Below are 25,995 nucleotides of genomic sequence, written 5' to 3' on the forward strand. Positions count from 1 at the left end.
TCTAAATGCCTAATAAATGTATGTTAAAATGTTGAGCTTCATTAATCATCAGATATGAGCAAATTTGAAATCACAAGATTCCACTAGATACCAACTAGACTCAAAAAGAATAACAAAGGGGCACCTGGGTGGTTCAGTCCCTTAAGCGTCCCACTGTGGCTCAGGTCGTTATCTCACAGTTCATGAATTCAAGTTCTGTGTAGGGCTCTGGGCAGACATCTCAGAGCCTGGAGCCTCCTTCAGATTCTGTGTCTCCCTCTCTCTCTGTCCTTCCCCACTCATGCTCACTCGCTTTCTCTCTCTCTCAAAATAAAATAAAAACATTAAGAAGAATGACAAGGGGAACCTGGTGGCTCAGTCGGTTAAGTGTTCAACTCTTGGTTTCAGCTCAGGTCATGATCTCATGGTTTGTGGGTTCGAGCCCTGCATAAGGCTCCACACTGTGTGTGCAGAGCCTGCTTGAGATTCTCTCTTTCCTTCTCTCTCTGCCCCTCCCCTGCTCACACTCTCTCTGTCTCTCTCAAAATAAACATTAAAGAAGAAGAATGACAAAACAGCATTTATGAACACGTGGGACAGCAGGGGTTGTCATACCTTATAGTGTTAATGATGTGCATACTCTGACCAAACACTTCTCCTAGACTTATGTTTATTTATGAAGCAAAAGAGATGTACAGTAATGTTCATTAAGTTCACAATATTCATAATTGCCTCAAACCAGAAAGACACAAGTGTCTTCTAACAATAGAATGGATGAAAGTAGTTAATTTACACAATGGAATATTATAGAACGGTGAAAAGAGGCAGGCAGCTGCATCTCACAATGTTTACATCTCATGAATACAACATTGAGCGACAGAGGCCAGTCATAAAGAATGCATGTTCTATGATTCCAATTATATAAAATTATAAAATAAGCAAAACTAAATCAGTCTTCAGGGATGCTCAATTGGGTGGTAAAAGTGAAAAGACAAAGAGGTGATTTTCATAAGTGTCAGGATTGAAAAGTCTGTTATAGGGACTTCAACTTCCAGGGAGGATGTAGTTTGTTGAGTCAGGCCAATGCTTCCACTGTTAAAACAAAAAGGTCAAACTGGATAAGTTTCAAAAGTCTTATTTTTAAAAGCATCAGAAACTGTGGAAGCAATTTTGAGACAGGTGATTAATTTCTTTGTCTTTGTATCTCCCAGAGCTTTCCGTTCCCTACCCTTCACATGGGTAATCAATTAATATTGAATGAATGAAAATTAAGTGAGAGGCAAAGCACATATCTAGAATGGAAGATGGAGAAAAATGTTTGCTGCTTCCCATAGTCAAAGTTTAGGGAGAAAGGACTATATTATCTGGGTACCCAAGGGAGAGAGACTTGTCACACTGGATCCTACATGGGACCCTAAGATACTATGCTATAAAAATTTGTCCTCTTTCAGTCTTCTGTTAAATACATATGTGTATGACATATGATACACATTTAAAAACACACCCATTATTTATGTTTTGGGAAATTAAATGTTTCTGTCTTACAGTCTTACCTCCTTGTTATCTTTTGTACTTTTTTTGTAGTGAAATTTTGGGGAAGCCACAATGATGGCTCATTACCTTTGGAATCCTTGAATCTTAGCACAGGAATAGACCTTATATGGAACATGCTGTTTCCTCACGATTAGATTGAGTTTATGTATTTTTGGCAAGAATACCATGGAAATGATCTTGTGTTCTTCTCAGTGCGTCCTATTGGGGGGTACATGATATTATTGTGTCTTATGATTGCTAGTGATTAACCTTGATCCCTTGGTTAAGCTGATGGCTATTGGGTTTCTCCACTTTGAATTTTCCCTTTGTAACTGATAAGTATCTTAAAAATACTTTGAAACTGTCATTAAGCTGTTTCTCCTCAGACCTTCACTTTCTGATTTTAGCATTCATTAGTGGATTTGACTACAACAGTGATTACTGTGGTGTATGCCTAATGTGACATTTGTATTTCCCTCATTCCTTCTACATTTATTAATTGGAATTCTGTATGGAATTATCTTTTATCTATTTATACTAGTAAGAACTCATAGATATCTGTTTCTATGGATTCTAATTCAGTGCCATTATTTTGTTGTTCAAGTTGTTCCAATGTTAGCCATTGGGAGTTCCTTCTGGTTGGCTCCTGTTGGTCTTTTTGACATTTCCCCATACTTTTTCAAGCACTTTCTTATTTTTCTCCCATCATGTTTCTAGCTTATTTTGTATTTTCTGTGTCTCAGCCCTGGTTCCTTTTATTGGAGAGTGATATTTAGAAACCCAGATCTAGAGCGCCTGGATGGCTCAGTCAGTTAAGCATCTGACTTCAGCTTGGGTCATTATCTCACGGTTTGTGAACTTGAGCCCCATGTCAGGCTCTCTACTGTCGGCACAGAGCCCACTTTAGATACTCTGTTCCCCCATCTCTCTGTCCCTCCCCAGCTCATGCTCTCTCTCTCTCAAAAATAAATAAACATTAGGAAAAAAAAAAAAAAGAAACCCAGATCTGGGTTGTTTTTGCCAGTAATATTTTTTTCCAATGCTTGGCATTGTGAAACTGAATTTTTTGCTAATAAACGGATCTGAAATCATTTTTAGTCATGATTTTATCAGTTGTCAGATTAGCTATCCTTCCCATTCTTAAATCACTTACGCATTGGAAAAGCAAGTCCTTTATGAAAGTAACTTATAAAGATGTTTAGTAGGATAGAGCCATGCAGAAGAAACTGGTAGTACTTACTTGGCCTGTACATGAAGAGTTTTAATGCTGGAATCTTGATGTACTGTGATTATGGGCTTATCTTAATCTAGTAACTTTGTCAAAAAGCAAATGAAGTTACGTTGTTTTAGTTTATTCTTTATTTCTTTTATTAAACAATTTTTTAATATTTATTTTTTAGAGAACACGCATGCATGAGTGGAGAAGGGGCAAAGAGAGAGAGAGGGCGGAGCACAGAATCCGAAGGAGGCTTTGGGCTTTGAACTGTCAGCACAGAGCCCGGCATAGAGCTCAAGCTCACAAACTAAGATCAAGACCCGAGCTGCAGTCGGATACTTAACCGACTGAGCCACCCAGGCACCCCTATATTATTTTTTCTTAATAGCTCAGTCTATACTGGTTCCAAATCAATACCACATTCCTTTTTGTAAACATTTCTTAACAGATTTACTGAGGTATGTTTTATTACATACCATAAGATTCATGATATAAAGGTTCAATGTGTTTCAAATGGCTGTTGTAAATTCTAAATTATTGGTAAATTTTATAGTTGTACTACCACCGCTATGATCCAGTTTGAGAACACTTTAATCATCATGAAAAATTTCCTCATGCCCAATTGTGATCAATTTCTACTCCCATTCTAAGACAGATCTTCTGATCTTCTGTCTCTATGGTTTTGTTTTTTATGGAGATTTCATATAAATGGGATCATACAATATGTGGTATGTTGTATTTGGGTGCTTTTACTTAGCTTAATGTTTTTGTTGTTAATTTATGTAGTTGTGTGCCTTGGTAGTTCATTCCTTTGTGTATATCTGATTTATATTTCATTGTATGGATATATCGTGTTTGCTTTATCCATTTACCAGTTCATTGATTGTTTCCAGTTTTTGGCAGTCATGAATAGTGTTGTTAGGGACATTTGCATACACATGTTTGTGTGGACATATGTCCTCATTTTTCTTGGATTAATACCTAGAAATTGAATTTCTGAGTATATCATAAGTATGTATTATCTTTTGAAGAAACAAACTCTTTTCCAAAGTAGTTGTATCATTTCACATTCCCACTAGTTATGTGTGAGGGTTCTGTTTTTACCACATCCTCACCATCACTTGGTATTGTCAGGTGTTTTTTTTTTTTATTATTATAAAAGACATGATTTTTTTCTAGTGGATTATATAATGATGTCTTTGTGTGTGTGTGTGTGTGTGTGTGTGTGTGTGTGTGTGTGTGTGTGTTTTAATGTTCATTTTGAAAGAGAGATGTTCACACATGGGAGGGGCAGAGAGAAGGAGAGAGAATCCCAAGCAGGCTCTACACTGCCAGCACAGAGCCCAATGTGGGGCTCTATCCCATGAGATCATGACCTGAGCCAAAATCAAGAGCAGGATGCTTAACTGACTGAGCCACCCAGGCACCTCTCATTGTGGTTGTAAGCTGTATTTCCCTAGTCACTAAGGATGTTTGAGCATGTTTTCATATGATAATTTTCCATTTCTTTGTGTTCTTTGGTGAAGTATCCATTTCTTCATCCTGTTTTTCATTTTCTTACTGAGTTTTACAAGTTCTTTATATATTTCAGATACAAGTCTTTTATCAAATATATGATTTGCAAATATTTTCTCCCAGTCTCTAGCTTCCCTTTTTCCCCCCTTAATGATGTCTTTTGAAGAGCAAAAGTTTTCAGTTTTTATGAAGTCCTGTTTATAAATTTTCTCCTAAATTCTCTTGTTGGATTCATAGTTTTACCTTTTATATTTAGTCTGGTCAATTTTCAGTTGACTTTTTTGTGTGATAGAGATTATATCTAAATTCATTTGTTTTTGCACGTGGATATCCAACTATTCTAGCACCATTTGTTAAAAAAAAACAACTATATTTACCTCGTTGCCTTGGTACCTGTTTGAAAAATCAATGGGCTATAATTATGTGAGTTTATTTCTAGACTCTGTGTTCTGTTCTGGCCTTATGTCACTATCATGCTGTGTTGTTTACTGTGGTTTTGTAGTACGTCTTAAAATCAGGTAGAATTGGTTCTCCAACTTTTTTCTTCTTCTCTAAATTGCTTTGACTATTTTGCCTATTTTGCTTTGCCTATTTAATTTCCATATAAATATTAGGATTAGTTTGTTAATTTTTTTTAGGATTGGTACCATTTATAAAAAAGTGATAAAATTTGCCTATGAAGCAATATGTGCCTCATTTTTTCATTATGTGAGTATTTTATATTACTAATTCAGTTTCTTGTTCTAGTTCTATTGATTTGTATTTCTCCTTTAATCTCTCTCTTTTTTAAAAGATTTTATTTTTAAGTAACCTCTATACCCAATGTGGGGCTCGAAGTCACAACTCAGAGATCAAGATTTGCATATTCTACTGACTGAGCCAGCCAGGTGCCCCATCTCCTTTAATCTTTTAAGGAATTTGTCCATTTCATTTATACTGTCTGGTTTTTGGCATAAAGTTATTCATAATGTTTCTGTACAATTATTTTAATTTCTGTAAGTTTATTCCTAATTTTGGTAATGTGTGTTCTTTCTGTCTCTCTCCCCCTCTCTCGCTCTCTTCCTCTTTGGTTAGTCTAGCTAAATGTTTGCCAATTTTGTTCTTTAAAAGAACGAACTTTTGGTTCCATTGGCTTTCTCTGTTATTTTTCTGTTTTATAATTTATGGATTGTTACTCTGATTTTATTTCCTTCCTTCAACTTTGAGTTTGATTTACTTTTCTTATTCTAGCTTCTTGAGGTGGAAGTTTATATTAAATATTTTTAGATCTTTCTAGCTAGTGCTAGAAAGCATTTTAAAAGTATAAATATGCTTATTAAAGCACGACTTTTGCAGCTTCTCATGAATTTCTATTGTTGTGTTTTTGTTTCCATTCAACTTAAGATAGTTTATTTAAAATTTTTTTTAACATTTATTCATTTTTTGAGAGATGGAGAGAGACAGAGCATGAGTGGAGGAGGGGCACAGAGAGAGGGAGACACAGAATCCGAAGCAGCTTTAGGCTCTAGGCTGTCAGCACAGAGCCCAGTGCAGGGCTTGAACCCACAAACTTTGAGATCATGACCTGAGCCAAAGTGAGCCGCTTAACCAATAGAGCCATTCAGACACCCCCAATTTAAAATATTTTCTAATTCATGATTTCTTCTTTGATTCAGGAGCTGTTGAGAAGTTTATTATTCAATTTCCAAATGTTTGAGGATTTCTCAAATTTCTGTGTTGATTTCTAATATAATTCTGTTGCTGTCAGAATATACTGGCATATTTTCCATTTTTAATTTAATAAGACTTATTTTATAGTCTAACACAGGGCTTGGCAAGCTATGACCCATAGGCCTTTTGTTAAATGGCTTACAAGATAAGAATGGTTTTTACATTTTAAAGGTACGTACTTTTTAAAACGATAAAGAAGGTTATTATATGATGTTAAAGGTGTCAGTCCTTCAAGAAGTTATAACAATTGTAAATGTTTAATGTGTCCAACAGTAGAGCACCTAAATATACCAAGCAAAACCAACAGAGCTAAAAGAAAGAAACAGTAATAAAGTAATAGTTGGAGACATTAATACTCCATCCTCAACAATGGATACATCATCCAGACAGGAAATCAATAAGGAAGCTTCGGATTTGAACAACACCATAGACCAAATGAGCCTAACAGGCATATACAGAAAATTGTATCCAACAACAGCAGAATGCATTTTCTTCTCAAGTGCACAGAGATCATTTTTAGGATACCATATGTTAGGCAAGTCTTAGAAAATTCAAGAAGATTGAAATCGTATCCAGTATTTTCTCGACCACAAGGGCATGAAACCAGAAAATCACCAACAGGAAGAGAATTGGAAAATTCACAAGCACATGGAAATTAAGCAAGACTGTCTTGAACAACCAGTAGAATAAGGAAGAGATTAAAGAGGAAATTAAAAAATTTCTTGAGACAAGCAAAAATGAAAATGTAATGTACCAGAGCATATGGGATGCAGCAAAAGCAGTTTTAAGAGCAAAGTTTGTAGCAATAAATGTCTACCTTAAGAGTACAGATCTCAAATAAACCACCTAACTCCACACCTTGAGGAACTAGAAAAAGAAGAACAAATGGAACCCAAATTTAGCAGAAGAAAGCAAATAATAAATTTTAGAGCAGGAATAAATGAAACAGAGAACAGAAAAACAATTGGAAAGATTAATGAAACTAAGAATTAATTCTTTGAAAACGTGAACAAAATGGACAAACCTGGGCACCTGAGTTGCTCAGTCGTTAAGTGTCTGACTCTTGATTTTGGCTCCAGTCATGATCTCATGGTTCATGATCTCAAGCCCTTTATCGGGCTCCCTCCTGGAGCCTGCTTGGGATTCTCTCTTACCACCCCTTCCCCTCTTGTGTGCATGCACTATTTCTCACTCTCTCAAAATAAAGAAACATTAAAAAAAATTAAAAAGTGTTTATACAGAAGATAGTAATGAAAGAAGAGAGAAACAAAGACATAAGACATAAAAAATAGTGAAGTTACATATAAATATAGCCTTATCAATAATTGCATTAAATGGGAATATTTGCGGGGCGCCTGGGTGGCGCAGTCGGTTAAGTGTCCGACTTCAGCCAGGTCACGATCTCGCGGTCCGTGAGTTTGAGCCCCGCGTCAGGCTCTGGGCTGATGGCTCGGAGCCTGGAGCCTGTTTCCGATTCTGTGTCTCCCTCTCTCTCTGCCCCTCCCCCGTTCATGCTCTGTCTCTCTCTGTCCCAAAAATAAATAAAAAACGTTGAAAAAAAATTTAAATGGGAATATTTGAAATACTGTCATCAAAAGGCAGAAAATTTCCAACTTAATAAAAAGGATTTATATATAAAAAGGATAAATTTTGAAGTCAAAAATTGAAATAAGTGAATAGGTTCAAATAGGTTGAAAATAAAAAGGAAAAAGATACACCTGGCACACAGTATGTATTAGCTGAAGGACCTATTTTAAGAACAGATAAAATAGACTGTAAGACAAAAAATATTACTGGAGGCAAAGAGAGAAAATTCATAAAGATAAAACAGTCAGTACTTAGGGAAAATGTAACATTACAAATGTATATGCACTTTGCTACAGAAACCCAAAATACAGAACCAGAAAATGACAGAATTAAAAGGGAAAATAGACAATTAAACAATTACAGTTGAGGATTTTAATACACCTGTCTTTCCATCAACTAGAGCAACCTGAGAATATAGAAAACTTGTATAACACTGTTGACCAACTTGAACTAACTTAACATGTAATTATCCCTCCACTCAGCAAGAGCAGAATACATAGTGTTTTATAGAACATCTAGAATATTCTCTGAGATAGAACAAGTGCTAACCATGAAATGAGTGTCAGTAAATTTAAAAGAACTCATTTCCTTCCTGTTGGTTTTAGTTACCATCTGGTATCATTTTTTTTTCAGCTATAAAGACTTTAATATTTCTTATAGGGCAAGTCTACCAGCAAATGGTTTTTTTCACTTCTTGTTCATCTGGGAATGTTTTATTTTGACTTTATTTTCAAAGGATAGTTTTGCTGAATATATAATTCTTGATTAACTTTTTTTCATCATTTTAAATATGCCATTTTAGCATCTTCAGACTTCTGTAGTTTCTGATAAGTTAGTTTTTACTTGTATTGTTCTCCTTTATGTGTGAGTCATTTTTCTCTTTTGGCTTTCAAGATTTCCTATTGGTATTTATCTTTCTGCAACTTGACTACTGTATGTCTAGGTGTGAATCTTTTTATGTTTGCCCTACTTGATAAATTGAACTTCTTGGATATGTAGATTAATATTTTTCATCAAACATGGGACATTTTCAGTTATTGTCCTTTGACATTCTTTTTTTTTTTTTTTAAAGTGTTTATTTTGAAAGAAAGAGCATGTGAGCAGGGGAGAAGCAGAGAGAGAAGGAGAGAGAAAATCCAAGCAGACTCCATGCTCCGTGCAGAGCCCAATGTGGGGCTTGATCTCAGAAACCATGAGATCATGACCTGAGCTCAAATCAAGACTCGGAGGCTTAGCTGACTGAACCACCCAGGCGCCCTTGTCCTTTGACATTCTTTTTGCCACTTTCTCACATTTCTCTTCTCTTGGGACTCCCATTATGCATATGATAGTATCCCACAGATCTCTGAGTCTCTGTACTGCTGATTTGATAATTTCTGTTGATACGTTTTTGAGTTCATTAATTATTTCCTCTGCAACCTCACATCTGCTCCTGAGACCATCTAGGAAATTTTTCATTTCAGTTACTATTTTCACTTTGACAGTGTTTCTTTGGTTCTTTTTATGGTTTGTATTTTTATATTTAGGTTCTCTATCAATTGAGTCATTATCATCATATTTTTCTTTAGTTTTTTTGGGCATAGTTTCCTTAGATTATTCAAACATATTTCTAATAACTGCTTTGAAATCTTTGCCAAGTTCAACATCCAGACCCATTCAGAATTAGTTTCTGTTGACTTCTTAAACATGTTTTTTTCCTCCTGGCTATGGGTCACATTTTGCTGTTTTTTTCCATGTCTTGCATTTTGTTGTTGCTATTGTTGAAAATTGCAAAATTTAGGTAATATGTTGTCGCGGCTTTGGATTTTGATTCATTTTTCTGAGAGTTTTTATTTATTTTTTGTTATATAGCCTCTGATGACTCTACTCAGATTTTAGTCTTTTTTTTTTTTTAAACATGAATTTGTAGCTGTTGCCACTGTGTCTTTGTAGTTTAGAAGTAGCCATTGTAGTTTAGGAGTAGCTCAACACTTCAAGCCTGTAAGACTTCTGTCTTTTGCTGATTGAAATTATTTAGATTGGAGAGTACCCTCAAAGGCAGTCAGTTATCACATCTACCTTGGTTTTTACTTTTGGTGGACTCTTTTGGATTCCCCTGCACATACATATAGCTTCCCAGTTGTCTAAGGATTGCAGACTGATTCAAGCATAGCTTGAGAAGTCTTTTTGGTATCCTTAGTATTTTTCTGAAATGTAGCTCATCTGGCACAATGGAGTTTCCTCCATTCTTGCAGATTCATGTCTAAGACTATTATCAAAGACAAATGTAAATCTTTGATTATAGTTTTCTGAGCAATAAGATATATATATAACTTTGGGGCACCTGGGTGACTCAGTTGGTTTAGTGTTCGACACTTGGTTTCTGCTCAGGTCATGATCTTGCAGTTGGTGGGTTTAAGCCCCACTTTAGGCTCCATGCTGATAGCATGAAGCCTGCTTGGGTTTCTCTCTCCCTCTCTCTGCCCTTCCCCTGCTTGTGCACTTGCTCACACACGCTCTCTTTCTCTCTCTCAAAATAAATAAAAGGGAGATGAATATATAGCTTCAGACTTCGGATTTTATTTTACTTAGGGCATTATTTAACATCCGTTTTTATTCTTTTTACTCCAAAAGAATAAAATAATCAAAGATAGAAAATGGCTTTTGTAGATTTTTGATGTTTCAAAGAATAAAAAGATGAGATTTTTCTTACAGATTTAAACAAGTAAGCATGCAATTCATGTAATAATTCTCAGAAGAGCACAGTATAATTTCCATGTTGACTATTGATTTAACATGTGAAACATAATTAAATTATTGAGGACAACAGCAGATCAACAGACTATAGTATCTAGGCAACAGAAAAGTAAATTCATTCATTTTATTGTTTTAGGTGCTACTGTTCCTATATTAATTGTTTCTGTGATGCCAAGAGTGCCTTGGTGTTTTGAATCACTAACCTAATTAAGTTTCTTTTCTTTCTTTTTTTTTTTTTTTCTTTTTTAATGTTTGTTTACTTTTGAGAGAGAGAGAGACAGAGACAGAGCACGAGCAGGGGAGGGGCAGAGACAGATGGAGACACAGAATTCAAAGCAGGCTCCAGGCTTGAGCTGTCAGCACAGAGCCTGATGCAGGGTTTAAACTCACAAGCCATGAGATCATGACCTGAGCTGAAGTCGGACACTTAACCAACTGAGCCACCTAGGCTTCCCTAACTTTCTATAGTCTAATTATGGGCTGAACTTCCAGTGGAAAGTTGCTCCTATCCTAAAATGTTTGTGGTAGGAAACAGTCCCAGGATTGCATTATAGCAATGCTATTGGCAGTCCATAGCTTTGCTTGCTTTTTAATTAAAGTTTTAATTTTAAGATAAGTGTAGATTCCTGTGTAGTTGTTTGTCCATATGCTTTGACCCAGTCATATTTTTCTTTTTAATTTTTTCCAACTATTAACTAATTTTGCAAAAATTAGCTATTGCTGCTTGTGCATAATGAGAAGGGGCCATGTAGAAAGGTTTAACATCTGAAACTCTGTGACACTCATTTTGTTAGGCACTGACCATGACAATGGTCACGATTAAGATAAGGAATTAGAAACACTATCTTTGCCTACTAGTAGTCTGTTTCCCACCCCTGAAACTTTTAGTATTAAAAAATTTTTTTTAATGTTTATTTATTTTTATGAGAGAAAGACAGAGCACAAGCAGGGGAGGGGCAAGAGAGAGGGAGACACAGAATCTAAAGCAGCTTCCAGGCTCTGAGCTGTCAGCACAGAGCCCGATGTGGGCCTCAAACTCACGAACCGTGAGATCACGACCTGAGCCGAAGTCAGACACTTAACTGACTGAGCCACCCAGGCACCCCAAAATTTTTATTTTAAAATATGAATTTGTAACAAAAAGTATTACACTTTGAAAAATTGAATAAAGCATCAAATTAAGCAACTTTTGTGTGCCATTAATGGAATGAGCTCATACTTTTTGCAAATTTTAATACCGTTATAGGTGTAATTAAATTCTAATGCCATGTTGGCTCAACTAGTAAGCCTTTTGTAAAGTTTGTAGAGACTATGCCAACAGTTTTGCTAAACTTCAAAGTTGTTTAAAAATTATTTCACTTCTACTTTTAGTCATTCATAAATTGTGACATGGAATATATACTGTTTTTGTCTGTTAATGCAAGCAAATACAAAGGGAATACGAAATTATTTGATCAGTAGTTATACCCATATTTTTGTTGGGTCATTTTAAACCAGGATGGCCTCTTTTTCTCCTTTAGTTTCATTTATTAGTATTCCACATGGAACTTTTTTTCTGAAGAATTTCTGTGGTAGAAGCCATTTATCTTGTAATCATGAAAATCATGTCTTTGTGAAAGAATTGAAGAGATTATGGATATGGCTTGTTCCATATGTTGTTATAGGTAACTTTTAAATTATTGCTACTGTAATGGCAGCATGGGCTGTAAGGGGCTGAATGCCTGTTTGCTAGAAGGAAGAAAGTGGAAAGTTGATGTAACTTTTCAAAGTTGATTATCAGCAGTTTTCTAACCTTTTCATACATGCTGTGTGAAAAAAGTGTACCGTGGCCAAATGAATGGGAAACTGTTGGTACGTCAACAGTTTCCTGACTTGATAAACCAATCTTTAATATGCTAAAGTGTATTTGATAAGCAGTATAGCATATTGTGTTTCCTAAACTTAACCTAACCATGGGAGCATTGCTCTAGACTAGTGTTCTGTGAACATAGCTCGAGTAAACAAACACTTGTCGAGATGAGTGATGTTCCAGGAACTCTGTCACAACTATTATCGCAAACATTTGTTTTAGATAAAATGAATGTACAAAGTAAATATGAGCGCTTTTTTTTAGCTCTTTTTTTTTGAAGTTACTTTCTGGGTGTCGTTTTGACATAACCTAGTTTTTACTAAACTGCCAGTTCAAATAATTAAATGAAAGAAATATGAATTAATTTGGAAAATGTTAATATCCTTGGAAATTTTATGTGCAACTAACTCATTTCTGAAAGAAATGCGACTTCTAGGCATAAATCATCTGTTCACATTGAACTATTTGGTATTCTTTATGTGCTTACAAGTTTTTATTGTCTTTTACTTCCTGTTATTGAGGGGCATTTGAAAGGTTTCTTAATGTAACTCACAACAAAAGATTTCTGGAGTATAATAAAAGGTTTTGAACTCCTGTGTATGTTGACTGGCTCACAGCAAAGCAACGGTACTACTTCGCAGTATTTTTCCAAGGGGTTAGGAATAAATGGAAATCTGAAGAAATCTATTTCTGTGTGTTCTCTTTCCAAGCACCATACAATTTTCTGTGATCCTTGCATTTAACAGAAACTCTTTAGACTGTGGCTTTTTTCATTTTATAATGACAGAATTTGTAGGACCCTCAGCAACATAAATTTGCATAGCAGCACTGTTCGTACACATTTATTAAATTTTTTCTTTCGGTTGTATTTCAGTGAGCTGAAATGTTGTTAGGAAGTCCAGGCTCTTAGAATTTTACTCACAGATTTATATGTGATCATTTCCAGGCAGAGTGAATACAGCTAAAAATATATGTATCTCTATATTACACGTTTTTAAAATTGTTGAATCTCTTTTTCTAAGGAATCCCAAAGTGTGTGATGAAGCATTTAATTTTATATTATTATAGAAATGACACATGAGCATAAGAATAAACATTATATACAGTAAACATTATATAGAAATAAACATTATAGGAGAGTTTAGATTAAAAAGTTAACATTATTCCGTGCCCTCATTTCATTTGTATCCTCGATGTTAGTCACTGTGGTGTACTTTTTGTTTTCATTCTGCTGGTTATTTCCACTATAACTCCAAGTTACCGCAAGTTGTAAATCTAGAAACCTGTTGCTTTTCTGTTAAGATTGACAGGCAGTATGCACAAATTCAGAACTTTCTAAGGTCAAATTTCTTTTTTTTTAATTTTTTTTTTTAACGTTTATTTATTTTTGAGACAGAGAGAGACAGAGCACGAACGGGGGAGGGTCAGAGAGAGGGAGACACAGAATCTGAAACAGGCTCCAGGCTCTGTGCAGTCAGCACAGAGCCCGACGCGGGGCTCAAACTCACGGACCGTGAGATCATGACCTGAGCCAAAGTCGGCCGCTTAACCTACTGACCCACCCAGGCGCCCCTAAGGTCGAATTTCTTATGTTGATAGTGATAAGGTGAATTTCTTATAAAGGACACACATTCAGAAATCAGAGTTATATTTTGTATTTAATGTGGAACTCTTTTAATTAATGGAGTTTTTTAAAACTAAGGTTCATATGTTTCCCCCGGGGTTTCTAAGTGTTCCGTCAGTATCAGTGGAGATCATTCTCTTTATCCACCACTTTCTGTTTTTCAAGGTGATTACATATGGGAATTTCAAATAAACTAGAATGGATCATTTGAAATGTACACAGACTAAAATTTTTTTCTTTAAAGTTTTTTCCTGTTTTGGGGCACGTGGGTGGCTCAGTATGTTGAGCGTCCGACTCTTAATTTTGGCTTGGGTCGTGGGATCGAGCCCCATGTTGAGCTCCATGCTGAGCATTGAGCCTGCTTAAAATTGTCTTTCTCCCTCTGCCCCTCTCCCCTGCTCACACACACTCTCTCTCTTAAAAAAAAAAAATTAATTAGAAAAAATTTTCCCCTGTTTTGAGTTTAGAAAGTGAGGTGAAAGCCATCATTATTATGGTAACATTCCTTTCTGATAGTGAAACATGGATTGCCTTTAGTTATCCTCTGCAAAGTAGTAAAATTAAAAAAAAATTATTTTGGACCATGATTCTATGATATTATGACAACAATGGTTGCCGGGTCTCATTCAGGTCAAAGCCAAAAAACTCCCATTGTGCTACCTCAGTAAAGAGGTAAAAAGCCTACCTAGAAGAAACCTGTGAAATAGACAATCACTAAAACATAACATAAAATGAAAATCTGCATATGTTGTCTCCATGACTCTGCAGGATGAGGAATTTTTCCAAGTAGTAATCCATGTACTGACATAAAACAGTAATAAAGAGGGGCACCTGGGTGGCTCAGTTGGTTAAGCCTCTGATTCTTGATTTTGGCTTAGGTCATGATCTCAGGGTTCGTAAGATCGAGCCCTCCATTGGGTTCCATGCTGACAGCATGAGCCTGCTTGGGATTCTGTCTCTCTCTGCCCCTGTCCCACGCTCGTGGTCTGTCTCTCTCAAAATAAATAAGTAAACTTAAACAGTAATAAAGATGCTAAATTTTAGAATAAATGCTTTTAAGTTTTAAAGATAGTATATCTGAAGAAGAGATGTATGCCATTTCTTTCTAGTTAGTTATAATTGCCACTTAGCAAGAGTACTTTCTAGATACTTTTTGTCTTTTGCAAAATTCTCATTGACATTTTGCTAGGTACTTCAAATGCCAAATTGACTATTTGGTTAGATAACTGATAAACACCTGGTAAATTACTTACTTTGAAGAACACTCAGTGAGAGTCTAGTGTATAATTTAATCATGCATAAAATGTCAAAACAATGTTATTTTATACTGTCTTTAACATTTAAAAATTTCTATTGGGAGTTAATTGGCAGGCTTGATACCCAGACACAAATATTTAAGTCAAATCAGTTTCTTTTGTGTTTCTCACATGTCATATGTTCAGAGCATTTTATTTTAAAGCTCCCAAATAATATTTAATTGTCTTTCATAATTAAGAGGATGTCTTAACATGCTAGTTTGATGTTTCTCACTTTAAAAAGTTCTTGTATGTTGCTTATATCAGACAAATCCATGGTTAATAGATTGTTTTCAGTGAGCTTTCTGGTATTTTCCATTTTATTCTCCACTGTGAATATTTGTTATTAAACATAACCTGCCACACATTCACAGTTACACATAGCAAGCCCCTTGTGATTGTGGACAGTTTTGTCCTATACTGGAAGACCCTAAGTAGTGTATTACAAAGGGTTTTTAAAATGTTATTTTTAAGTTCCTGTTTAATCCATAAACTGTTTCCCCTTGGAAATAATATAATTGGTGAGTAGGTTCTGAAGCAAGTCTCCTAACACTTATTTAACTCATGGTGCCTTTGATACACATTATGCACCTGCTGTCATAGGAGGGAGCACGTGCAAGTGAGCACCTGTGGTGGGGTAGAAGCGTGAAGATGGAGAAACACACTGGTACCGTTTGGACCCCACAAATAATCACCCCCTCAGTCCCGTTGTATCAGGATGTGAACCAAATTCAGGCTATTTCTGGTCCATCAACTGGTCCAATTAAGGAATGGACTTAGCTTTTCCAAACTGGATAGATGTAATTACACTTTCCCAAGTATGAAAAGGATGTAGTGGTTGAACAAATGTACCCAGATTCTGAATTCACAAAGCCAAGTTATTGTTAATTCCTTCGAATTGATTATCTTAAAGACACACTCATTCCCACAAGAGTCTGTGGTTAAGTTTAAATAAGATATTCAAATAAAGCTTTTAAATAATTTCCAAAACCAAGAAAGCATCATCATTTTAAGAATGTCCCTGAGCTATTGTTGAACATACTCAGCGTGTGTGATTCTGAGGATTCCAATCTTGTTTAAACATTAAATTTTTTTTTTCTTTTGGGTTTACATTCAGAGTTTGAGACATGTTCTTCTTAATAAAATTGGTAGTGTCAATCCTGTCCTTTTTAGGGTGGATTTGATCCCTAGATTCCATGAAGCAATCCTGTGTCAAGATCTTAAGACAATTCTAAGACAGGAATTTCAAAAGATATGAATGAAGACATAGAGTTGGGTTTGCTTTGCTGGCTGATGACCTTGAAGGACAATATTTGCTTATATAACTTCTGAAAATTTTGGTGATATTATTTCATAATCATTCTTGATAAATTCTATATCTTATATTTCTTTGCGGTTGTATAAAGGAAATAATATACAAAAATTTAAAAATGCTCAGCCGTCTGGGCCTATATAATATGTGGGCAGCTAGTCTTCTGTTAATCTCTGTTCTAGAATATTCCCATTCCTTATGTCCACAGAGATAATTATAAGGCATTGGGGAAAACTTAAATTGTGTTCATCATGCGATAAAACTCCGGCAGTCTTGGATTTCACAGTTTCTTTTCAAGGATTTGTAAGTTGTCTTGAAGTTCTACAGTAGTTGTAATTTTGATAAATTTGAATCATAAATTGTGAGGTTTTTTAAGGCTCTAAGTCTAGTCTGGGGTTGCATAACAAGTGAGACAGTTTAAGGGATTAATTAATTAATTCAAGGAATATTTACTTAACACCTACCATGAATTAGAATCTGGTAGATGCTAGGGTTATGGCAGTAAATAAAGGCAGTCAGTGCTCCTGCTCTGGTGAAGTTTATTTTCTTATGGGAGGCACTGACTGTGGTTTAATAGGTAAATAAATGAATAAATAAAATAAGTAAAGATTGTGGTAAATTCAGGGAAGGAAATAAATGGTATCCTATAATTTAGAAAAAGCAGTCTTATTTAATTAGGGTGTCCAGGAAGGCCATTGTGAAAATACGATAGTGAAGTTCCAAAAGACAAGAATGCGCCCACAGTTTGAGGAGCTGGGCAAAGAGCATTCCTGGCAGAGGTAATAGCCAATTCAAAGTCTCTGAGGGAAGAAGTAATTTTGACACTTTCTTCGGCCAGAAAGAAGGGCAGGGTAATTGGATTGTCGGAGGTGGATGAGAAAGTCAGGCCAGTACTGATCAGGGGGCCTCGTCGCTAGTAACATGGTGTGTGAGACTTTATGCATGTACATTGGGAAGCCAGGGCAGAGTTTTGGACAGGGAAGGAACATGATCGGACTTACATTTTAATATCACTTTGGCTTCCCTGTAGAAAATGGGTGGGAGTGGGGCGCCTGGGTGGCGCAGTCGGTTAAGCGTCCGACTTCAGCCAGGTCACGATCTCGCGGTCCGTGAGTTCGAGCCCCGCGTCAGGCTCTGGGCTGATGGCTCGGAGCCTGGAGCCTGTTTCCGATTCTGTGTCTCCCTCTCTCTCTGCCCCTCTCCCACCCGTTCATGCTCTGTCTCTCTCTGTCCCAAAAAAATAAATAAAAAACATTAAAAAAAAAAAAAACACATTTCTAAAAAAAAAAAAAAAAAAAGAAAATGGGTGGGAAGAGGGCAGAATGGAAGCAAGAAGGAGGCTTTGGGGTGAGTTCAGGCAGGAAATGATAACAGTGCTGGGCTCAGTGTTTAACAGTGGAGGTAGAAAGAAGACATGCGGTGGGTATTTTGCAGTGTGGCCTATCACTGTTACTCAGCAGCCTTTGTTGTCGGTCTCTGTGGAGGAAATGACAACTTCCAATGGTATTCCCAGATTTGGCCATTACCTAGTTCATAAAATATCCACAAAGTAAAAGGCTTCATTATACACTTTTTTTGTTTTAGTAAAAAAATAATTTTAAAGGGTTTAAGGGTAAACTTTCTCTACCTGGACTGTGAACATGTTTTGGCCCACATGTGGAAAGTAGGCCGTTTCTAGACGGGCTGCTTATTTGCAGAGTGATCGGTCTGGATTTAAAAAGACAACAATATTCAGCCTTGTAGAATTCTAATTCTCACGTCAGATAAGTGGGTTAAACTTCTTCTTAAGGAAATATTAATTCAGATGTTTGTTATGACTTTAGAATAAATGTAGGATTTGATCCCAGTTGTCACAAGTAATGTCTAAGAGGTTGTATTGTTTGGTAATTGCTGTTAACCCAAGAAACCTGACATCTGTATGCTGTTGTTAGCCCTCCTTCAGAACAGACTGATAGGTCATTTGAATCTGAGTTGGCTTTCGTTTTTTTTATTTGACCAAAGGACGTAGTCCTGCCCATTTTCTTAAAGACCTCTCCCTCTTAAGAGCCCCTTTGGGTCTGTGTTAGACATAAGAAACACACAGACTGTGTTTGTAGTTGTTTGTGTGCCAAAAACTACATCAATTTAAAAATATTTATATTCAGGATTTACACTTAGATTATTATGTGGCATAATGAGCTGAAAATTATAAATATTGTTTTCTGCCATACATTATTAAATTATATAGGACATTGCACTTAATTACCTGAGGTACATGTTCTATCTTTTTTTTTTTACAGATGATTTTTTTGAAATATCAAACCAATGATCTAAATATTTGAGTAAATAACCCAAAGTTGCATCTGATAAGTAATAGGATTATGTTTTGAACCTATATCGGCATATCAGAGTATGTATCTTCCACAGCTGAATCAAGAGAAAGAGAATGAATATAAAGAGAGATACTTACTGTATATAGAATGGAATTTGGCATTGTGGTATTGTCTTTTATTTCTTGCTCTTCCTAACCCAGTGTGCTTTGGAGCTCAAATTAGAGCTGTTTCTAGTGGTACCGGAAAAAGCCAGTGCTTGAAAATACCAAGCCTTGTTATTGACTCTGTCTGTGGTCACTGGCTTGGCATGGAGTGGGTGGCTTCCTTCCCATTGCCTCTTAAATTTTAGGTTAGGTCAGTGTGTATCAGCAGAAGAGTGATGATTTAAAGGAGACTTAGCTGTTTTTTTCTTTTGAAATTGGCACTCTAATGTTTATTTTTTATTTTTTTATGCTTAGTGTAAGTAATTACTATGTGGCGATAACGAAATCGTTTTCAGGATACTCTATAAGTAGCTGAAAAGTTTGAAGGTATTGTATATTTAGTATAAAAGTAAACAGTATGACTGTGAAGGTAGGATTATTCTGGGTACATTAAAGAAATAAAGTATACACACAGATGTGTACACCCTGGGGAATGGTATGGCGACAGAGAGACCAGATGAAAAGAGCAGGATTCCACTAGTATTCTAGAAAGAATGCATTGTAACTCTACATCAGTCATACCACATTAATTTCAAGATAGCATAGCAGTAAATATTTTTGAAGGTGCCAACATTAAATCTATTAATGATAAATTAATTATAGAACTGTTATTAAAAAGAAATGTAGTAATGCCATATTTTTAAAAAGACTTCAGAAAAATTCAAGGAACACATCATTAGATATAAAAACTGCTAAAGAACTGGGCAGCTCTTTCTGCCCAAGGGTCCTGTCCCCGTGCTTTATTAAACTTTATTTAAAAAACCTTTTTTAAATGTTATTTATTTAGGGGAGAGAGAAAGAGAGAGAGAGAGAGTGTGTGTATGTGTGCAAGCAGGGGAGGGGCAGAGAGAGAGAGACAGAATCCAGAGTAGGCTCCAGGCTTTGAGCTGTCAGCACAGAGCCTGACACAGGGCTCGAACCCACCAGCCATGAGATCGTGACCTGAGCCAAAGTCAGATGCTTAACCAGCTGAGCCACCCAGGTGCCCCTTGTCCCCATGCTTTAATAAAATCACTGTTTTGCACCAAAAAGAAAGAAAAAGAAAGAAAGAAAGAAAGAAAGAAAGAAAGAAAGAAAGAAAGAAAGAAAGAAAGAGAAAATGGCTAAGGAACTAATTGAATTCTGTAAATTTTATACCCAGAATAATTATTCTGCTTCTTTCTAATGTCCAGAGAATCAATATATAGGATTTTTAAAATTTTGCCTTAATATACATTTTATTTTTAACTTTTAGAAAGAATTTTGTTTTTGAAAATAATGTGTCACTGTTTTTATTTTTTATTTTAACATACACAGAAATTTACCCTTTGGTTGTGTCACCACCACCATCATCAAACACAGACAAATTCCAGTTATCCCCTGAGATTCTCCTGTGCCCCTTGTACACCAGCCTTCATCCATCCCATAGGACCTGTGTACTTTTATAAGTTTCATTTTTTATTTTCTTCTGTTTGCTTGGGGTTTAGTTTTCACTTCTTTTTCTCATTTCTTAAGGTGGAAGTTTAGGTAAGGAGTTTGAAACTTTCTTTTCTAATATAGTCATTTAAGGCATTAAATTTTACACTCAGCACTTCCTTAACTGTATCCCATAAATTCTGATATGTTGCACCCTTTTCATTTCATCAAAATATTTTGTAATTTTCCTTATAATTTCTTTTATTTGTGGGTTGTTTAGAAGAGTGTTGTTTAAATTTCCAAATAATGGGAATTTCTCAGACTTCTTCCTGGTACTGATTTCTAACTTAATTTCATTTTGTTTACAGAACATACTTTGTATGATTTCAACACCTTTAAATTTAAAAAAAATTTTTTTTGATGTTTATTTTTGAGAGAGAGAGAGCATGAGCAGGGGAGGGGCAGAGAGAGAGGGAGACACAGAATCCAAAGCAGGCTCCAGTCTCTGAGCTGTCTGCATACAGCCTGATGTGGAGGTTGAACCCACAAACTGTGAGATCATGACCTGAGCTGAAGTCGGACGCTTAACCTACTGAGCCAGCCAGGTGCTCCTCATTTCAATACCTTTAAATATGAGACTTGTTTTTTGGTCGAGTGAATGGTCTTTACTGGAGGATGTACCATGTATACCTGAAAAGAAGGTGTACTCTGCTGTAGTGTTGTGTAAATGTCAAATTAGGTCTATGGGGTTGATAGTGTAGTATAAGTTTTATGCATCCTTGTTTACATTCTGTCTAGATATTCTATCAGTTATTGAGAATAATGTATTAGAAGCTCTACTTTTCCTTTCTGTTCTGTCAGTTTTTGCTTTTTGCTTTATGTATGTTCGGGTCTTTAGAGTCTATGTACTTATAAATTGTTATACATTCCAGAAGGACTAATCGTTTTATTGTCATGAAATGTTCCTATTTGTCTCTTAATAATATTTTTGCTTTAATGTCTATTTTTTCTGATATGAATATAGCTAGTCTATTTCTCTTCTTACTGTTTTTTGCATGGTTTATGTTTTTTTGCATCCGTTTTACTTTCAGCCTGTTTGTAAAGTTAAATCTAAAGTGTGCTTCTTAAAGACAACATGGCGTTTCTTAGACCTTCTGACATTCTTGTTGGATTGGGTTTTGTTTGTTGACATTCACTGTAATTGTTGATAAGGATGTGTTTACATCATACATTTTGCTGTTCATATTCTACACAAGTCATATCTATTATGTTCCTCTGTATCTCCTATATTGCCTTCTATTGACATTTTTTCATTTTTATTTGAGGTACAATTGCCATATAACATTACATTAGTTTCAAGTGTACAACATAATTATTTGATATTTGTGTATACTGCAAAATGATCACTGCAATAAGCCTAGTTCATCCATCAGTATAGTTATAAAAATTTTTTTTCTTGTGATGAGGACTTTTAAGATTTATTCTCTTACCAACTTCCTTTTTTTTTTTTTAATGTTTATTTATTTTTGAGAGAGAGAAAGAGACAGAGTGTGAGCAGGGGAGGGACTGAGAGAGAGGGAGACCCAGAATCCAAAGCAGGCTCCAGGCTCTGAGCTGTCAGCACAGCTGACACTCTGCGTGTGGCGCTGGAACTCATGAACCGCGAGATCATGACCTGAGCTGAAGTCAGATGCTTAACCAACTGAGCCTTCCAGGCACTCCATCTGTCTTACCAACTTTCAAATATGCAATATAGTATTACTAACGATAGTCATGAATACGGTACATTAAATCTGTATGACTTTATTTTATAACTGGAAATTTATACCTTTTGACCCCCTTCTCCTATTTTGCCTGTCCAATCCCCACCCCCAGCAACCACTGTTCTGTTTTCTGTATCTATGAGCTTTTTTTTTTAATTTTTTTTTGTAACGTTTATTTATTTTTGAGACAGAGAGAGACAGAGCATGAACGGGGAAGGGGCAGAGAGAGAGGGAGACACAGAATCTGAAGCAGGCTCCAGGCTTTGAGCCATCAGCCCAGAGCCCGACATGGGGCTCGAACTCACGGACTGCGAGATCGTGACCTGAACTGAAGTTGGACACTTAACCGACTGAGTCACCCAGGCACCCCTATGAGCTTTTTTTTTGTTTCCACATATAAGTGGTATCATATGGTATTTGTCTCTCCCTTACTTATTTCACTTAGCATAATGCCCTCAAAGTCTATCATGTTGTCACAAATGGCAAGATTTCATTCTTTTTTTATGGCTGAATAATATTCCATTACACATTTTCTTTATCCATTCATCCATCAATGGGTACTTAGGTTGTTTCTATATCTTGGCTATCACTGAAGTGAACAAGGAGGCGCATATATCCTTTTGAGGACATTTTTCTTTGGATAAATACTCAGAAGTGGAATTGCTAGATCATATGGTAGTTCTATTTTTAATTTTTTGAGGAACCTCCATGCTATTTTCCGTAGTAGCTGCACCAATTCGTATTCTCAGCAACAATGCATGAGAGAGTCCCTTTTACTCCACATCCTCTCCAACACTTGTTATTTCTTGTCTTTTTTTATAATAGCCAATCTAACAGATATCAGATGATACCACATTTGTGGTTTTGATTTGCATTTCCCTGATGATTAGTGCATGTTTTATGTGTCTGCTGTCTTATCTGTATGTCTTCTTTGGAAAAATGTTTGTTCAAATCTTCCCATTTTTAAATTACATTGGGTCTTTTTTTGCTGTTGAGTTGTAGGAGTTACTTATTTGGGACATTAACCCCTTATCAGATATATAATTTAGAAATATTTTTTCCCATTCATTAGGTTGCTTATTCATTCTGTTGATGGTTTCCTTTGCTATGCAGAAGTTTTTGAGTTTGATGTAGTCCCACTTGGCTATTTTTGCTTTGGTTGCTTTCGCTTTTGGTGTCAGATTCAAAAAAAATCATCACCAGGACTGATACGAAGGAGTTTACTGCCTGTTTTCTTCTAGGAGTACGGTTTCAGGTCTTACATTCTTTAATCCATTTTGAGTTTATTTTTCTGTATGGTGTAAGATAGTTGCCCACTTTCGTTCTTTTAAATGTGGCTGTCCAGTTTTCTCAACACCATTTATTGAAGACACTTCTGTCCCCATTGTCTGTTCTTGACTCCTTTGTTGTAAATTAATTGACCACATATGCATGGGTTTACTTCTGGGCTCTCTGTTCTGTTCCATGGATTTTTATGTCTATTTTATGCCAATATCATGCTTTTTGATTACTATCATTTGTAATATAGTTTGAAACCAGGGGGTGTGATACCTCCAACTTTGTTCTTTTTCAAGAATGCTCTGGCTATTTGGGGTTTTGTAGTTCCATACAAGTTTCAGGATTATATGTTCTATTTCTGTGAAGGATGCCATTGATATGGCATTGATAGGGTTTCCATTGAATCTGTAGATTGCTTTGGGTAGTATGGACATTTTAACAGTAGTCTTTAAATTCATGAGCACAGTATATCTTTCTATTTATTTGTATCTTCCTCAGTTTCTTTCATCAGTGTCTTATAGTTTTCAATGTACAGGTCTTTCACCTCCTTTGTTAAATTTATTTCTAGTTGTTTTTTTTTTTTGATGCAATTGGAAATGGAACTGTTTTTTAAATTTCTCTTTCTGATAGTTCATTATTAGTGTATTAAAATGCAACAGATTTTTATATATTGATTTTGTAAGCTATAACTTTATTGAATTTGTTTATTAGTTTAACAGTTTTTTGGTAGAGTCATTAGAATGTTCTCTATATAATGTCATCTGAAGTAGTGACAGTTGTACTTCTTTCTTTCCAGTTGGGATGCTTTTTTGTTTCTTTTTCTTGCTTAATCGATCTTACTAGGATTTCCAATACTATGTTAATAAAAGTGTTAAGAGTGGGCATTCTTGTCTTTTCCTCATCTTAGAGGAAAAGCTTTCAGCTTTTCACCATTGAGTATGATGTTAGCTGTTGGCATCATATATGACCTTTAATATGTTGAGGTAAATTTCCTCTGTGCCCTGATTTTTGAAAGTTTTTATTATGAAACAGTGTTAAATTTTGTCAAATGCTTTTTCTGCATCTATTGAGATGATCATATGATTTTTACCCTTTATTTTGTTAATGTGGTGTTATTACATTGATTTGAGGATATTGAACCATCCTTACATCCCTGGGATTACTGCCCATTTGATCATGGTATATGATCCTTTTATGTATTGTTGAACTCAGTTTGCTAATATTTTGTTGAGAATTTTTGTGTTGTTTTTCAGGAATATTGGCTAGTAATTTTCTTTTCTTGGAGCATTTCTGGTTTTGGTATCAAGGTAATGCTGGCCCCATAAAATGAGTTTTGAAGTGCTCTCTCCTCTTCTATTCTTTGGAAGAGTTTGAGAAGGATTGCTGTTAATTTTTCTTGGAATATTTGGTAGAATTCATCAGGAAAGCCATCTGGTCCTGAACCTTTGTTGGGATGTTTTGATTATTGATTCAATCTCCTTACTAGTAAATGGTCTGTTCAGATCTTTTGTTTCTTCATGATTCATTCTTGGTAGGTTGTATTTTTCTAGGAATTTATCCGTTTCTTCTAAATTGTTACATTTGTTGGTATATTATTGTTCTTAGTATAAGTCTCATGTGATCCTTTGTATTTTTGTGGTATCAGTTGTAAGTCTCCTCTTTTATTTCTGATCTTATTTGAGTCCTCTTGTTTTTTCTTGGTGAGTCTACCTAAAGGTTTGACCATTTTGTTTATTGTTTCAAAGAACCAGCTCTTAGTTTCATTAATCTTTTCTATTTCTTTTATTTGTGCTCTGATCTTTATTATTTCCTTGTTTCTATTAACTTTGGGCTTTATTTGTTTTTCTTTTTCTAGTTCCTTAAGATATAAAATTAAATTGCTGGAGTTTTTCTGGTTTCTTGATGTTGGAATTTTTTTGCTATGAATATCCCTCTTAGAACTGATTTTGCTGTACCTCATATAAGTTTCAGTATATTTTATTTCCATTTTCATTTGTCTCAAGGCTTTTAAAAAATTTTTCTCTTGATTTCTTCTTTGGCTCATTGGTTTTTCAGTAGCATGTTGTTTAATTTCCACATATTTGTGAATTTTCTAGTTTTCTTATAATTGATTTTTAGGTGTTTTGTGTGTGTGTGTGTGTGTGTGTGTGTGTGTGTGTGTCACTGTCATCATACTTTCCTTCTTTGAACTTGTTATTTTTAGTTCTTTTTTTATTTTTTAAAGTTAGTTCTAGCCCAGTGTGGGACTTGAACTCATAACCCCAAGATCAAGAGTCGCCTGCTCTACCAACTAAGCCAGCCAGGTGCCATTCTTTTTAGTTCTTTCAATATATTTATTATAGCTGGTTTGAAGTCATTGTCTGCTACATTCAACATCTGGATCCACTTAGAATCATTTTCTGTTTATTAATGTTTTCCTGTGTATGGTTATATTTTCTTGTCTTATTGCATGTTTTGTAATTTTTTTTAACATTTATTTATTTTTGAGACAGAGAGAGACAGAGCATGAACGGGGGAGGGTCAGAGAGAGAGGGAGACACAGAATCTGAAACAGGCTCCAGGCTCTGAGTGGTCAGCACAGAGCCCGACGCGGGGCTCGAACTCACAGACCGCGAGATCATGACCTGAGCCGAAGTCGGACGCTTAACCGACGGAGCCATCCAGGCGCCCCACATATTTTGTAATTTT

The 25,995-nt window shown here is 35.6% G+C and overlaps 1 protein-coding gene and 1 long non-coding RNA gene across 6 annotated transcripts in view; one reads left to right on the top strand and one right to left on the bottom strand.

The window, feature by feature from the left end:
• Nucleotides 1-25,995, top strand: part of LRRC28 (leucine rich repeat containing 28) — a 186,561-nt gene that overhangs the window by 93,169 nt on the left and 67,397 nt on the right. The gene's annotated exons all lie outside the window — the stretch shown is intronic.
• On the bottom strand, nucleotides 633-18,906 carry LOC131516122 (uncharacterized). Its single transcript, XR_009263908.1, has 2 exons — nucleotides 18,806-18,906; nucleotides 633-1,071 (listed from the first exon to the last, which is right to left on the bottom strand). It is a non-coding gene; the product is annotated as an uncharacterized LOC131516122 (long non-coding RNA).

This window comes from Neofelis nebulosa, chromosome 7 (genome assembly GCF_028018385.1).
Source record: "Neofelis nebulosa isolate mNeoNeb1 chromosome 7, mNeoNeb1.pri, whole genome shotgun sequence".
NCBI classification, from domain to species: domain Eukaryota; kingdom Metazoa; phylum Chordata; class Mammalia; order Carnivora; family Felidae; genus Neofelis; species Neofelis nebulosa.